The sequence below is a fragment of the Pan troglodytes genome, chromosome 1 (assembly GCF_028858775.2).
Source record: "Pan troglodytes isolate AG18354 chromosome 1, NHGRI_mPanTro3-v2.0_pri, whole genome shotgun sequence".
In the NCBI taxonomy this organism is placed as follows: Eukaryota; Metazoa; Chordata; class Mammalia; order Primates; family Hominidae; genus Pan; species Pan troglodytes.
The window spans coordinates 47,057,518-47,071,830 of record NC_072398.2 but is presented as its reverse complement, the minus strand read 5'-3'; positions in this window follow the sequence as shown (position 1 = coordinate 47,071,830).

Genomic DNA, 14,313 nt, shown 5'->3' with positions numbered 1-14,313 from the left:
AGTGAGCAGAGATCACACCACTGCACTCCAGCCTGGGCGAAAGAACAAGACTCTGTCTCGAAAAAATGAAAATAAAAATTCATTCTTTCCTCAGCTGTTTTGAGTCTACTGATGAGCCCACTGAAGATAGCCTTTATCTCTATTTCCATTTTTTTGTTGCTGTTTTTTATTTTTAATTTTTGACAGGGTCTCACTCTGTTGCCTAGGCTGGAGTGCAGTGGCACCATCTCAGCTCACTGCAACCTCTGCCTCCCAGGTTCAAACAATTATCATGTCTCAGCTTCCTGAGTAGCTGAGCTTACAGGCATCCACCACCACGCCCGGCTAATTTTTGTATTTTTATTTTTATTTATTTTATTTTATTTTGAGACAGAGTCTCACTGTGTCACCCAGGCTGGCGTGCAGTGGCACAATCTCAGCTCACTGCAACCTCCGCCTCCCAGGTTCAAGCAATTCTCCTGCTTCAGCCTCTCGAGTAGCTGAGATGACAGGCACGCACCACCATGCCCAACTAATTTTTCTATTTTTTAGTGGAGATAGGGTTTCATCATGTTGGCCAGGCTGGTTTCGAACTCCTGACTTCAAGTGATCTGCCTGCCTTGGCCTCCCAAAGTGCTGGGATTACAGGTGTGAGCCACCATACCCAGCAATGTTTGCATTTTTGTGTGCATCTCATAATTTTTTATTAAGTGTTAGACATCTTTTTTTTTTTTTTTTTAAGACAGTGTCTCACTCTGTTGCCCAGGCAGGAGTGCAGTAGTATGCAATCTTGGCTCACTGCAACCTCTGCCTCCCAGGTTCAAGCAATCCTCCCACCTCAGCCTCAGTAGGGGAGATCACAGGCATGCACCACCATGCCCAGCTAATTTATTGTATTTTTGGTAGAGATAGGGTTTTGCCATGTTGCCCAGGCTGGTCTTAAACTCCTGAGCTCAGGCAATCCACTCGCCTTGGCTTCCCAAAGTGCTGAGATTACAGTCATGTGTCACCATGCCTGGCCAGATGCTGGACATCTTATGCAGAACAGAAACTATTTAATTTCTAGTGACTTGTTATCCAGATATACTTTCATATTGATACAAGGATAGTCATTGCAGTATTTTTTGGAAAATAATTATTTGTATTTGGAGACAAATAAAAAATAAGTCATTTGCCCAGGTGTCGGGGGCTCATGCCTGTAATCCCAGAACTTTGGGAGGCCAAGGCGGGAGGATCACTTGAACCCAGGAGTTTGAGACCAGCCTGGTCAACATGGCAAAACCCTGCCTCTACAAAAAATACAAAAAATCAGCCGGCCATGGTGGCATGAGCCTGTAGTCCCAGCCACTGGGGAGGCTGAGTGGGAGGATCACTTGAGCCCAGGAGGCAGAGGTTGCTGTGAGCCAAGATCACACTACTGCACTCCAGCTTGGGTGACAGAGCCAGACCCTGTTTCCAAAAAAAAAAAAAAAAGAGAGAGAGAGAGAGAGAGAAGAAGTCATTCTATTAAGTGGTCCTATGTGTCAGATCTTGTTAGCGTTTTACAGATGGAAACTCTGAATCCTCACAACCACATTTCGAGGTGGGTCTATGTCATTTCCATTTTATTGATGAGAAAACCAAGGCACAAAGAATGTCAGTCAGTTGCTCAAGATTTCACAGCTAGTAAATTGTGGAGCCAGTACTCAAACTCAAGCAGTCTGATTTCAGAGCTTATGCATGAATCTTAAGCCTGATGCCTAAATCTCTGCTAATAGAGGAGTAGTTAAAAAAATTACAGTGCACTGAAAAAAAAAATGAGGTGATTCTGCATGAATTTATGTGGACCAATCTCCAAAACAGATTAAGTGAAAAAAGCAGATGTAGAATAGTGTGTATCGTTTACTGTGTGTATGTGTGAGTGACAAAGAAAGGAGAGAATCTCTGGAAGGACACAAAAGAAACTGATAAACTGCATTCCTTCTGGAATAGGAATGAAAGTCAGAGTAGGTGAGGAGACTTTTTATAATATAACCTACGGGACCATTTGAATTTTTTGCCATAGAAAGTATTTTTAATGCTTTTAGCATTTTTTTTTTTTTGAGACAGAGTATTGCTCTTGTTGCCCAGGCTGGAGTGCAGTGTCTCCCAGTACTTTGGGAGGCCAAGCTGAAAGGATTGCTTAAGCCCAGGAGTCTGAGATCAGCCTGGACAACATAGTGTGACCCCCATCTCTAAGAAGTCCAAAGATAGGTGATCTGTTAAATAAATTGTCATACCCATAAAATGAAACACTATGCAATCATTATAAACAATGATCTGTGAGTATTTAATGACATGGAGTATTGTTCATTACATACTGTTAAGTGAAAAAGGCTGATTGCAAAACACTATGCACAGTATTTCTCAATTCTGGTTTTAAAATGTAGAAATAACTATTGTATACGTATGCATAGAAAACAGTCTTGAGCTAGGCGAGGTGGCTCATGCCTGTAATTGTAACACTTTGGGAGGGCAAGGAAGGCAATCAAGAGTTTGAGACCAGCCTTGCCAACAAGGTGAAACCTCGTCTCTACTAAAAACACAAAAATTAGCTGGGTGTGGTGATGCACACCTGTAATCCCACCTACTCTGGAGGCTGAGGCAGGAGAATTGCTTGAACCTGGGAGGCGGAGTGAACCAAGATCAGGCCACTGCACTCCAGCCTGGACAACAGAGTGAGACTCCAAAAAAAAAAAAAGAAAGAGAAAAAGAAAGGAAAGAAAGAAAGAGAGAGAGAGGAAGAAAGAAAGAAAGAAAGAAAGAAAGAAAGAAAGAAAGGAAGAAAGGAAGAAAGAAAGAAAGAAAGAAAGAAAGAAAGAAAGAAAGAAAGGGAGAGAGAAGGAAGGAAGAAAGGAAAGAGAAAGAAAGAAAGGAAAGAAAGAAAGAAAAGAAAAAAAAAAAAAGAAAATAGTCTGGGAGGCCGGGCATGGTGGCTCACACCTATAAATCCCGCACTTTGGGAGGCGGAGGCGGGTGGATCACCTAAGGTCAGGAGTTCGAGACAAACCTGGCTAACATGGTGAAATCCCCTCTCTACTAAAAATACAAAAATTAGCCTGGCGTGGTGACGGGCACCTGTAATCCCAGCTACTCGGGAGGCTGAGGTAGAAGAATTGCTTGAACGCGGGAGGTGGAGGTTGCAGTGAGCCTAGATCGCGCCATTGCACTCCAGCCTGGGGGAAAAGGGCGAGGCTTCGTCTCAAAAAGAAAAGAAAAGAAAAGGAAACAGTCTGTGAGGAAGATATCAGCTTAATGACAACAACAACTATCTTTGGATAATGATATGATGCATAATTTTTACTTTTGTCTTAATGCCTTTCCATATTGCCTGAATTTTCCTTTACAAAAAGCCTGTATTTCTGTTAAAATAAAAAAGAAGACATCGTGTAGGATGTAGTTGGAAGGGGGAAAAAAAAAGAAGAAAATGAGGCGGGAAAGGGCGCAGGGTTTGAAACATGGCGGACGACGCAGACCAGAAACGCACTACCGACACTGTAGAGGAGCCCCTGGATCTTATCAGGCTAGGCCTAGATGAGCTAATTACTTTATTTTATTTATTTATTTTTTTGAGACGGAGTCTCGCTCTGTCGCCCAGGCTGGAGTGCAGTGGCGCGATCTCGGCTCACTGCAAGCTCCGCCTCCCGGGTTCACGCCATTCTCCTGCCTCAGCCTCCTGAATAGCTGGGACTACAGGCGCCCGCCACCACGCCCGGCTAATTTTTTGTATTTTTAGTAGAGACGGGGTTTCACCGTGTTTGCCAGGATGGTCTCGATCTCCTGACCTCGTGATCTGCCCGTCTTGGCCTCCCAAAGTGCTGGGATTACAGGTGTGAGCCACCACGCCTGTCGTAACTCACAACTTCTTAAGCTAAATGGTATTTTCAGTTTTCTCAAGCTCTTCAAATAAACATGACCAAGATGCAGAACTCTTTTTCAGGACTTGTTTTGCTCCATTATTCTCACAGATATTTTTCTGATTTTTTTTTTTCTTTAAATTAAAATTGGTGTTTCCTCGGGGGAAAAAAAAAGGAGAAAATTCTTCCTTCGTTTTGAAAAATAAACATTAGTAATTCAAAAAAAGTAAAATAAACAACATGTCTATATTTGGAATGAGTTAACCAAAGTATGACTCATCTATTTCTACTATGGAATACTATGCCTTCATTAAAAATGATGATTCATTGAAGAATCTGCTTTGTGCCAGGCATTGATGATATAAAAGAAACCAAGATGAGGACTCTCCCCTCTTGAGGTTATATGAGTAAACAGATGCTTAACACATAATGGGAATAATTGTATGACAAAAGTATCTATAGTGACACTGAAACCACAGAGAAGAACACAGACTCTGGAACCAGGTGCGCGGGGGTTCTGGGAAGATAAGTAGGAACTCACCAGGGCACAGAGATGGGGGTCACCTAGGCAGAAAGAACATCACGTGCAAAGGTCAAGATGCATGAAATGGTATGATTTAAATAGAGGACAGGAAGAAATTGAATAGGATAGGAGCCTAGCATTTCAGGCAGGAGTGGCCAAAAATGAGGCTGAGAGATTTGTAGATCATGAAATGTAAGGTAACAGAGTCAAAATAGCTTTTTGGTAATGTCTCACTGATGGCAATGTGGAGGGTAGCATGATGGGATAGTATTAAAGAAAGGACACCACCCAGAAAGCTGTTACAGTTCCCAAGAAAAGGGGATGAGGGCCTGAGTGGCAGCAATGACAGTGGAGATGAGGACTGGAGTGGAGCAAAGGGTCAGGAGACATCACAGAGGTCTAAAGGGCAGGACTTGGTGAGAGGTTAAGGGGAGGGCAGAGTCAAGATAACACAGAGAGTCTGACATGTGGCTGGGTAGGCCAGGCTCCGGTCTTTAGGAGGAAGAACAGATTGGGGGCTGGATCTGATTACTGTGCTTTGAGGGGCCTGAGATATTCTGTAGGCAGATATGTTCAGAGGGAGGCTTGGGTCAAAAAGTAGCTTTTAGGGTCTTGAAGCATTTAAATGATAGTTGAAGCTAAGGGTTTGAACACTAATCAGGGAAAATGGACAGAAAAATACAGGGGAAAACAGTCCAGGGATAGAGCTTCTGTATGTTTAGGGGCTAAATGGAGAAAGAAGAGCTGGTAGATTGAGAAGGTGAGATCAACTAGGTAGGAAGAAAACAAAAACCAGGGAGGATGGTGTCAGAGAGACCCAAGAAGTAGAAACCTCAAGGTAGAAGTAGTCAATAGTATCAAATGTCAAAAGACGCTCATAGGCCAGGCACGGTGGCTCACACCTGTAATCCCAGCACTTTGGGAGGCTGAGGCGGGCAGATCATGAGGTCAGAAGTTCGAGACCAGCCTGACCAACATGATGAAACCCCATCTCTACTAAAAATACAAAAATCAGCCGGGCATGGTGGCGTGCGCCTGTAATCTCAGCTACTCAGGAGGCCGAGGCAGGAGAATCGCTTGAACCTGGGAGGCAGAGGTTGCAGTGAGCTGAGATTGCACCACTGCACTCCAGCCTGGGTGACAGAGCAAGACTCCGTCTCAAAAAAAAAAAAAAAATGCTATGATGGGCACATTGTCTCGCACCTGTGATCCCAGCCTTTTGGGAGGCTGAGGCAGGAGGATCAATTGAGCCCAGGAAGTCAAGGCTGCAGTGAGACATGATCGCACCACTGCATTCCAGCATGGGTGACAGAGCAAGACCTTCTCTCTCTCTCTCTCTCTCTCTCTCTTTCTCTCTCTCTCTCTCTCTCTCTCTCTCTATATATATATATATATAGTCCTGCTGGGCACGGTGGCTCACTCCTGTAATCCCAGCACTTTGGGAGACTAAGGCGGGTGGATCACCTGAGGTCAGGAGTTCAAGACCAGGCTGGCCAACATGGCGAAACCCCATCTCACTAAAAATACAAAAAAAAAAATTAGCTGGGCATGGTGGCACATGCCTGCAATCCTAGCTACTTGGGAGGCTGAAGCAGGAGAATCACTTGAACCTGGGAGGCAGAGGTTGCTGTGAGCCAAGATCGTGCCATTGCACTCCAGCCTGGGTGACGGAGTGAGACTGTCTCGAAAAAAAAAAAAAAATGCCCTATGGACTTAAAACAAAAGAAATCATTTCCAGGCAAAGAGAAGATCCAGGGCACTGTCAGGAAACATTGTCTAAAGATGAATCAAGGATGTGACTGAAAATCCCTTTGTTAAGACTTCAGGGGGCTTGTCCTCCACATTAATTCAACTGTAGACTCCCTTGGTCATCTCTTAATCCTTGTCATTACCAGACACTGAACATCTTAATATTCTCAATTTCACTCTGGCCACTGCCTCTCGTTTTTATAGCTCACGTCTGTGGAATTACAACTCCAGCACTCCTTCAGTTTCACAGGGATATCTAATCCACTGACCATTCTGTCGTTTCTCTGTCCCTCATCCCTTCAAGTTTTCTCTCCCCTCTTTACCCAGATTACATTCTATGATCGGTCATTACAATCACTTTCTTTCAGAAACCCTGAACTCTCTTGGCCCCTTTTGCTTTGTGCTTCTCACTTGGCAGAACCACAATCTTGATAAAATCCAACCCTCTGTCCGTTCTGAGTATGCACCTGCGCTGATTAACAGACACATTGACTGTTCTCAGTCTAAATTGGTGGTTCTCTGTAGGGAGCAGCTTTGTACCTAGCACCCCCCCCCCCACCCCCACCGCCACCACCCCTGTCAGGGACATCAGTGTTTGGAGACATTTTTATTATCACACCTGAGGGTAGGTGCTACAGGTATTTAGTGGGTAGAGAGCCCAGCCGTGTTAAGCATCCTGTAGCTCACAGGCCAGCTCCCCACAACAAACACTTAACTGGCCTAAAATGTCAACAATGCTGAGATTGAGAAACGCTTCTCTAAATTATTGATCATGAATTTCATGTGGGCCCTAGTGTTACCTGACAATCATACTACCTTTCCCAAGTTGACTCACCCTCTTGTTTTCTCAGAGGAATATTTTATACCTTCTCTCTCATCAAACCTTCATCTGCTTTCCACTTCTCACTTGGTGGAGGATCTTGCCTCTTAGTTCACTGAGAAAATGGAAGCGACCAGATGAGGACTCCCTCCAATGTCTCACCCCTGCACCTACCCGCCTACCAGCCTCCACGCCTAAACCCTCTGCCTTCTCTCCTGTTACTGCAGATGACTGGCTGAGCTCCTGGCTGAGGCTAACCCCTCCGCTTGTGCACTAAATCCCCTCCCATCTCGCCTACCCAAGGACAGTGCTCCAGCAACTCTCTCCCTTCTCAAAAATTTCCTTTTTACTTTATTATTTACATTGGCATATAAACGTATTATAAGTTCTCCCATCTTAAAAACAGGCTGGGCACAGCGGCTCACACCTGTAATCCTAGCACTTTAGGAGGCCTAAGGAGGATCGCTTGAGGCCAAGAGTTTGAGACCAGCCTGGTCAACATAGGGAGACTCCGGTCTCTACAAAAAATTTTTAAAAGTTAGCAAGGGCTGGGCACAGTGGCTCATGCCTGTAATCCCAGCACTTTGGGAGGCTGAGGCAAGCAGATCACTTGAGGCCAGGAGTTCAAGACCAGTCTAGCCAACATGGTAAAACCCTGTCTCTACTAAAAATACAAAAATTAGCTGGGCGTGGTGGGGCACACCTGTAGACCCAGCTACTCAGGAGGCTGAGGCAAGAGAATCGCTTGAACCAGGAGGCAGAGGCTGCAGTGAACCAAGACTGTGCCACTGCACTCCAGCCTGGGCAACAGAGCGAGACTCCGTCTCAAAAAACAACAAAACAAACTTAAGTCATGGTGGCGCACGCTTGTACTCCTCGCTACTCAAGAGGCTGAGGCGGGAGGATGGCTTGAGCCCAGGAGAGAAAGGCTGTAGTATGCTATGACTGCACCACTACACTCCAGCCTGGGCAACAGAGTGAGACCCAGTCTCTCTCTCTTTTTTTTTTTTTTTTTTTTGAGATGGAGTTTCACTCTTGTTGCCCAGGCTGGAGTGCAATGGTGCGATCTCAGCTCACTGCAACCTCCACCTCCCAGGTTCAAGCAATTCTCCTGTCTCAGCCTCCCAAGTAGCTGAGATTACAGGCACCCACCACCATGCCCAGCTAATTGTTGTATTTTTAGTAGAGATGAGGTTTCACCATGTTGGCCAGGATGGTCTCGATCTCTTGACCTCGTGATCCACCCGCCTCAGCCTCCCAAAGTGCTGGGATTACAAGCGTGAGCCACCATGCCCAGCAAGACCCAGTCTCTTAAAAAAAAAAAAAACAGCAACAAAAGGGGAGTGGGAGGCTGGGGGAGGGATAGCATTAGGAGAAATACCTAATGTAAATGACGAGTTGATGGGTGCAGCAAACCAACATGGCACATGTATACCTGTGAAAAAAACCTGCATGTTGTGCACATGTACCCTATAACTTAAAGTATAATAATAATAAAAAAACAAACACAAAAATAATTGTAACCCATTGCCCACCCTAGCCCTGCCCGCCTTCCTATCTTCTTTCTTGGTTTTATTTTTCTCCATAGCATTTATCATGCTCAGACACACAAAATATTTATCTATTTTTGCTGTTTGTAATTGTCTTTCTCCCCCCACTAAAATGAACACTCCGTGAGGGCACGGCATTTTGCCTGCTTTGCTCACAATGTCTATCCCACTGAAGACATCCAATAAACAATTTATCGAATAAATGAATGCATCTACCTGATACCTCATCAAGAAATTGATGACCACTAATTACCATCTTTGAACCTCTGATTGGTGACCTCTGGCAAGGCTGAGGACCTTTAGCTCTAATCAATGGGCAAAAGGTTGACCTCTTTGCTACTGATTGGCTTTTCCTTTTCATTATACCCTTGGGCTGGATGGGGAAGCTGTGTGAATCAATGCTTCATAAGCCTTCCTCTCTGAGAACTAGGGCTTCCAAGGAATTGGATATGAAAAGGCAGAGAGGAAGGAGGAGGATATGAGATGCCAGACGGGGGAGGGTGGGGGGGACAGGTCCCAGAAGAGGTCAGCTGGGACCCAGGCAGGATGGCATTGTGGCTGCGGGTGCCAGAGTCAGCCTGCCTGGGTTAAGGTCCTCAGTCAGCCTTGACTGCTGGGTAATCCGTGGTAAGTACCCACTGCTCCTGCCTCAGCTTCCCCACCTCTCACATGTGGTTGATCCTCACAGCCATCTCTTGGGGTTGTTCTGAAGATGAAATGAGATCATCTATGTAAGAAGCTGGCACTTAAAAGCACAGAGAGGGCACCAAGGAACGTATGGTCTGTCCTTATTTGGGGAATGGGGGTGGAAGGCGCCCAGCAGGGCGTGGGGCGTGGTATGGCAGAGCCAGGACTAAGGGTCTGTAGCCTCCTAAATCAGGGCTTTCTCCGCAGGATTTCCCATGTTCTCACCATCTACAGAGTCACTCCCCTCCACCCTGCTGCCCCGTTCCACCAAGTGGCCCTCACACTAGGTGGAGGGGCCCTCACAGATCTCTTTACTTCAGCCTGCCGTTCTTTCTGCAGCACCAGGGCCCTGGGACCAGCTGGTGGTTTCCACCAGAGCAGCCTCGGGGTGAATTTAGTCAGGAATGTGCCCTCAACTCAAGAGAACCCTCCCCCACCTTCCACTCCCCATACCCACCCCCGACCGCAGGTTCCCCACCCACCCGTGGCCTGGCCAGCAGCAACCTCCACTAGCTCGCTAGCTCAGTGACGGTGACGTCAGCCCTGCAGTGCAGGCTGGGCTGGTTTACCCGCAAGTTTCACCTCTCCCTGGGGAGACTGGATTACCTCACCCTGGGAGCAGAGTGAATGATTAACCAGCTTCATCCTGGAGGGCCTCAAAGGCCCGTCCTGGGGTGTAGGCCTACAGGGCAAGGGGCTGCATGGTCACATACCCTAGTATGCGGGGTCACATACCCCAGCCGGGGCTGGGGTATGTGACCGCACCGTCCTTGGCCACTGCCCTCTTATCTGCATCACTGCTCACAAGTGTCATAAAAATTTGTCTACAGCATATATAAATATACATATGACGTGGAAGGCTTCCGATGGCAAATAACATTTTCCATTTTGCCTAAGCTTGGGTGGCTTTTTATTCATCTATTGTTGTTTTAAGTACGTATTTCCATCTAAACTTAGATGTATGTTTAGGCTGGCCGCGGTGGCTCATGCCTCTAATCCCAGTACCTTTTAGGGGGTTGAGGTGGGTGGATCATTTGAGGCCAGCAGTTCAAGACCAGCCTGGCCAACATGATGAAACCTCGTCTCTACTAAAAAATACAAAAATTAGCTGGGCGTGGTGGCAGGCGTCTGTAATCTCAGCTACTCGGGAGGCTGAGGCAGGAGAATCACTTGAACCTGGGAGGCGGAGGTTGCAGTGAGCTGAGATTGCACCATTGCACTCCAGCCTGGGCAACAGAGTGACATTCTGTCTCAAAAACAAAAACAAAAACAAAACAAAAAAAATAAACTTAGATGTATATTTAAAAATTGCTTTTTACCCCTGAAGGTCTCAGCATCCTACCTGCTCTATTCATTAGTGTTTAGATTACCCATGACACCAGAAGGACTTCCCAACCCAGAAATAGATCCAGGAGTTGATATAAAATATAGAACTACTATAATATTAGCAACTTGGAGCAGCAAGTTCTTGACTTGGGAAAGTAGGAATTCCTCTCATTAAGAGATGTTTGCCCACAGGGAATGCTGCATAGAAAAGAATTTGGCTGGAACTCTTTTTTTCCACTATGACTCCATTCACACTTGAATTGCTTTTACTTTTCTTTTTCTTTCTTTCTTTCTTTTTTTTTTTTTTTTTTGTTTTTTGAGACAGAGTCTCGCTCTGTCACCCAGGCTGGAGTGCAGTGGCATGATCTCAGCTCACTGCAACCTCCGCCTCTCAGGTTTAAGCGATTCTCCTGCCTCAGCCTCCAGAGTAGCTGGGATTACAGGCGCGCACCACCATGCCCAGCTAATTTTCACATTTTTAGTAGAGATGGGGTTTTGCCATGTTGGCCAGGCTGGTTTTGAACTCCTGACTTCAACTGATCCACCTGTCTGGGTCTCCCAAAGTGCTGGGATTACAGGCGTGAACACAGCATGTTTCCGTTTTCAAAATAAGATTTGTCCTGATTGCTGTGAATTTTTAAAAGAGAATTATTTTCCATGACACATTCTGTTTTCAGATGTACTGACTTTAGGAGTTGGTAAATAGTCCTCTAGCAATGCAAATGCAAATTATATATTAAAATATGAATTTTTTTCTCCAGAAACATCACAAGATTCTGGATTTTTAAAATCATAAAGCTAACAAATTATACATATATGTATGTAAAGATGTGTGGTGTGTATTACACACGTGTATAGGTATAAATCTTGAAAGAACACAATGGGGGGGCCAGGCATGGTGGCTCACACTTGTAGTCCCAACACTTTGGGAGGCTGAGGCGGGCAGATCACTTCAGCCCAGGAGTTTGAGACCAGCCTGGGCAACATAGTGAGATCCTGTCTCTAAACAAAACAAAACAAAACAAAAGCCTGGCATGGTAGTGCCTACCTGTTGTCTCAGCTACTCAGGAGGCTGAGGTGCGAGGACCGCTTGAACCTGGGAGGTTGAGGCTGCAAGGAGCCACGACTTCGCCACTATACTGTAACCTAGGTGAGGGAGGGAGATCCTGTCTCAAAAACAAAACAAAAAAACTATAAAAGAAAGACATTCAATAAAACACATCAGGATTGATGATCATGTATATACTGATTTATTCACAAATATTTAATGAGCTACTATTATCTATGGAGTACTGTGCTAGATACTGAAGGTACAAAGTGGGAAGAGAACAGAGTGATCCCTTCTCTCAAGGCTTTATAGCGTGTGAGATTAGCAGATGACATCCAGTGAACCGCACCATTGAGTGAGGCCTGGCTGCTAGTTAGAGATCATCTGAATCAGGAAGGATAATCAATTGGTTTGCAGGGCTGGGCTGCATGGAGGTATCCAAGGCACAGATGGAGCAGTAGCACCTTCCACAGGCCTGGGGCACACAGGGCCACTCAGCACGAGGGCCCATCCCTGGCAATGAATGTGCTCCTTGGAGAGAAACCTCACATCCCAGTATTTCTGGATCATTGTGCCTAGAGACCATAGTGGTAGGAGTGATATGGTTTGGCTGTGTCCCCACCCAAATCTGAACTTGAATTGTATCTCCCAGAATTCCCATGTGTTGTGCGAGGGGCCTAGGAGGAGGTAATTGAATCATGGGGGCCCGTCTTTCCTATGCTATTTTCGGGATAGTGAATAAGTCTCACGAGATCTGATGGGTTTATCAGGGGTTTCTGCTTTTGCTTCTTTCCCATATTCCCTTGCTGCTGCCATGTAAGAAGTGCCTTTCATCTCCCACCATGATTCTGAGGCCTCCCCAGCCATATGGAACTGTAAGTCCAATTAAACCTCTTTTTCTTCCCGGTCTCGGGTATGTCTTTATCAGCAGTGCGAAAACGGACTAATATGAGGAGTCTGCCTACTGCAACCTTGAGTGAGGATTCTCTGCAAGGACCTCAGTCCTCCAGGGAGATTGGCTCCCTCTCCGTTCTGGAAATGGCTTTGTTTTCAGCCCAAGTCCCTGGGGATTTCCCATTCTCAGTCTTCTCACTGCACAGATCCTGCCCTAAGTATTATCTCTGCTGCTGACTCAGAACCTTCAGATATGGGACATCTAGTCATTGGGTTCTACTTGGTTTCTGGGATGTATATGGATCCACAACAGTATGAAGTCCCTTGGATGGCTTTGCTTGGGCACATTCCAAGCCTGCTGGTGCCATTTTCTCAAACCAGTCAGACAAGTGTGAGGAAATGGCACCAGCAGGCTTCGAATGCAGCCCACAGATGGGCCACCTATCAGCTGTTTGTCAGGTGTGTACAGAGCGGATGGCTAGCCCTGTGTCAAAGGCCTGGGAGCACTAAGGCTCCCAGGACAGCTCAGTGGCACCTGCTTGGTTCTTTGGATGGGGAGCTTGCATTTGACCCCTTTTCCACCTCCTCTTTCTCCTGTTCCCGTGTGTCCTGAATTTCCCAGATTAGCAGATCTAGTTATCCCCACAGACAGAGATGAGGGAGAAGTCCTCTGTTCTCACAGCCTGTTGAATTTCCATCTTTAGTCACCCTGTACCATTGCCACATCTGCAGACATCCTAAATTCTAATATATTTTAATGTTTTCTATTTATTTATTTATATTTTTTGAGATGGAGTCTTGCTCTGTTGCCCAGGCTGGAGTGCAGTGGCACAATCTCGGCTCACTGCAAACTCCTCCTCCTGGGTTCAAGTGATTCTCCTGTCTCAGCCTCCCAAGTAGCTGGGATTACAGGTGTGTGCCACCACACTTAGCTAGTTTTTGTATTTTTAATAGAGACAGGGTTTTGCCATGTTGGCCAGGCTGGTCTTGAACTCCTGACCTCAAGTGATCCACCCACTTTGGCCTCCCAAAGTGTTGGGATTACAGGCATGAGCCACTGCACCTAGCCTGATGTTTTCTCTTTAAATAGACTCCCCTTTACATCATAAGTGAAACAAGTCAGACATGAAAGAGCAATTATTCTATGTGATACCTAGAATAGGCAAATTTACAGAGACAGAAAGTAGAATGGTGGTTGGTAGGAGCTGTTAGGAGGGGATGTGGCGAGGCAAGAATGGAGAGCTAGTGTTTAATGGGTACAGAGTTGCAGTTAGGGAAGATGAAAATGTTCTGAAGATGGGTGGTGGAAATGGCTGCACCACAATGTGGCTATCCTTTTTTTATTATTATTATTAAGATGCAGTGTCTTGACCAGGCTGGAGTGCAGTGGTGTGGCTCACCCCACCCTCAATCTCCTGGGCTCAAGTGACCTTTGACCTCAGCCTCCCAAGCAGTTGGGACTACAGGCATGCACCACCACACCCAGATAATTTTTAGCTTTTGTATAGTGATGAGATCTCCCTTTGTTGCCCAGGCTGGTCTCAAACTCCTGGGTTCAAGTGATTCTCAGCCCTGCAAAGTGCTGGGATTACAGGTGTGAGTCACCGTGCTCAGCCTCCACAATGTGAATATACTTTAATGCCACAGAACTGTTTTTTTTAAAATGGGACCTACAGTCAGGCGTGGTGGCTCACGCCTGTAATCCCAGCACTTTGGGAGGCCGAGGCAGGCAGATCACGAGGTCAGGAGATCGACACCATCCTGACTAACATGGTGAAACCTTGTCTTTACTAAAAATACAAAAAATTAGCTGGGCATGGTGGCGGGTGCCTGTAGTCCCAGCTACATTGGAGGCTGAGGCA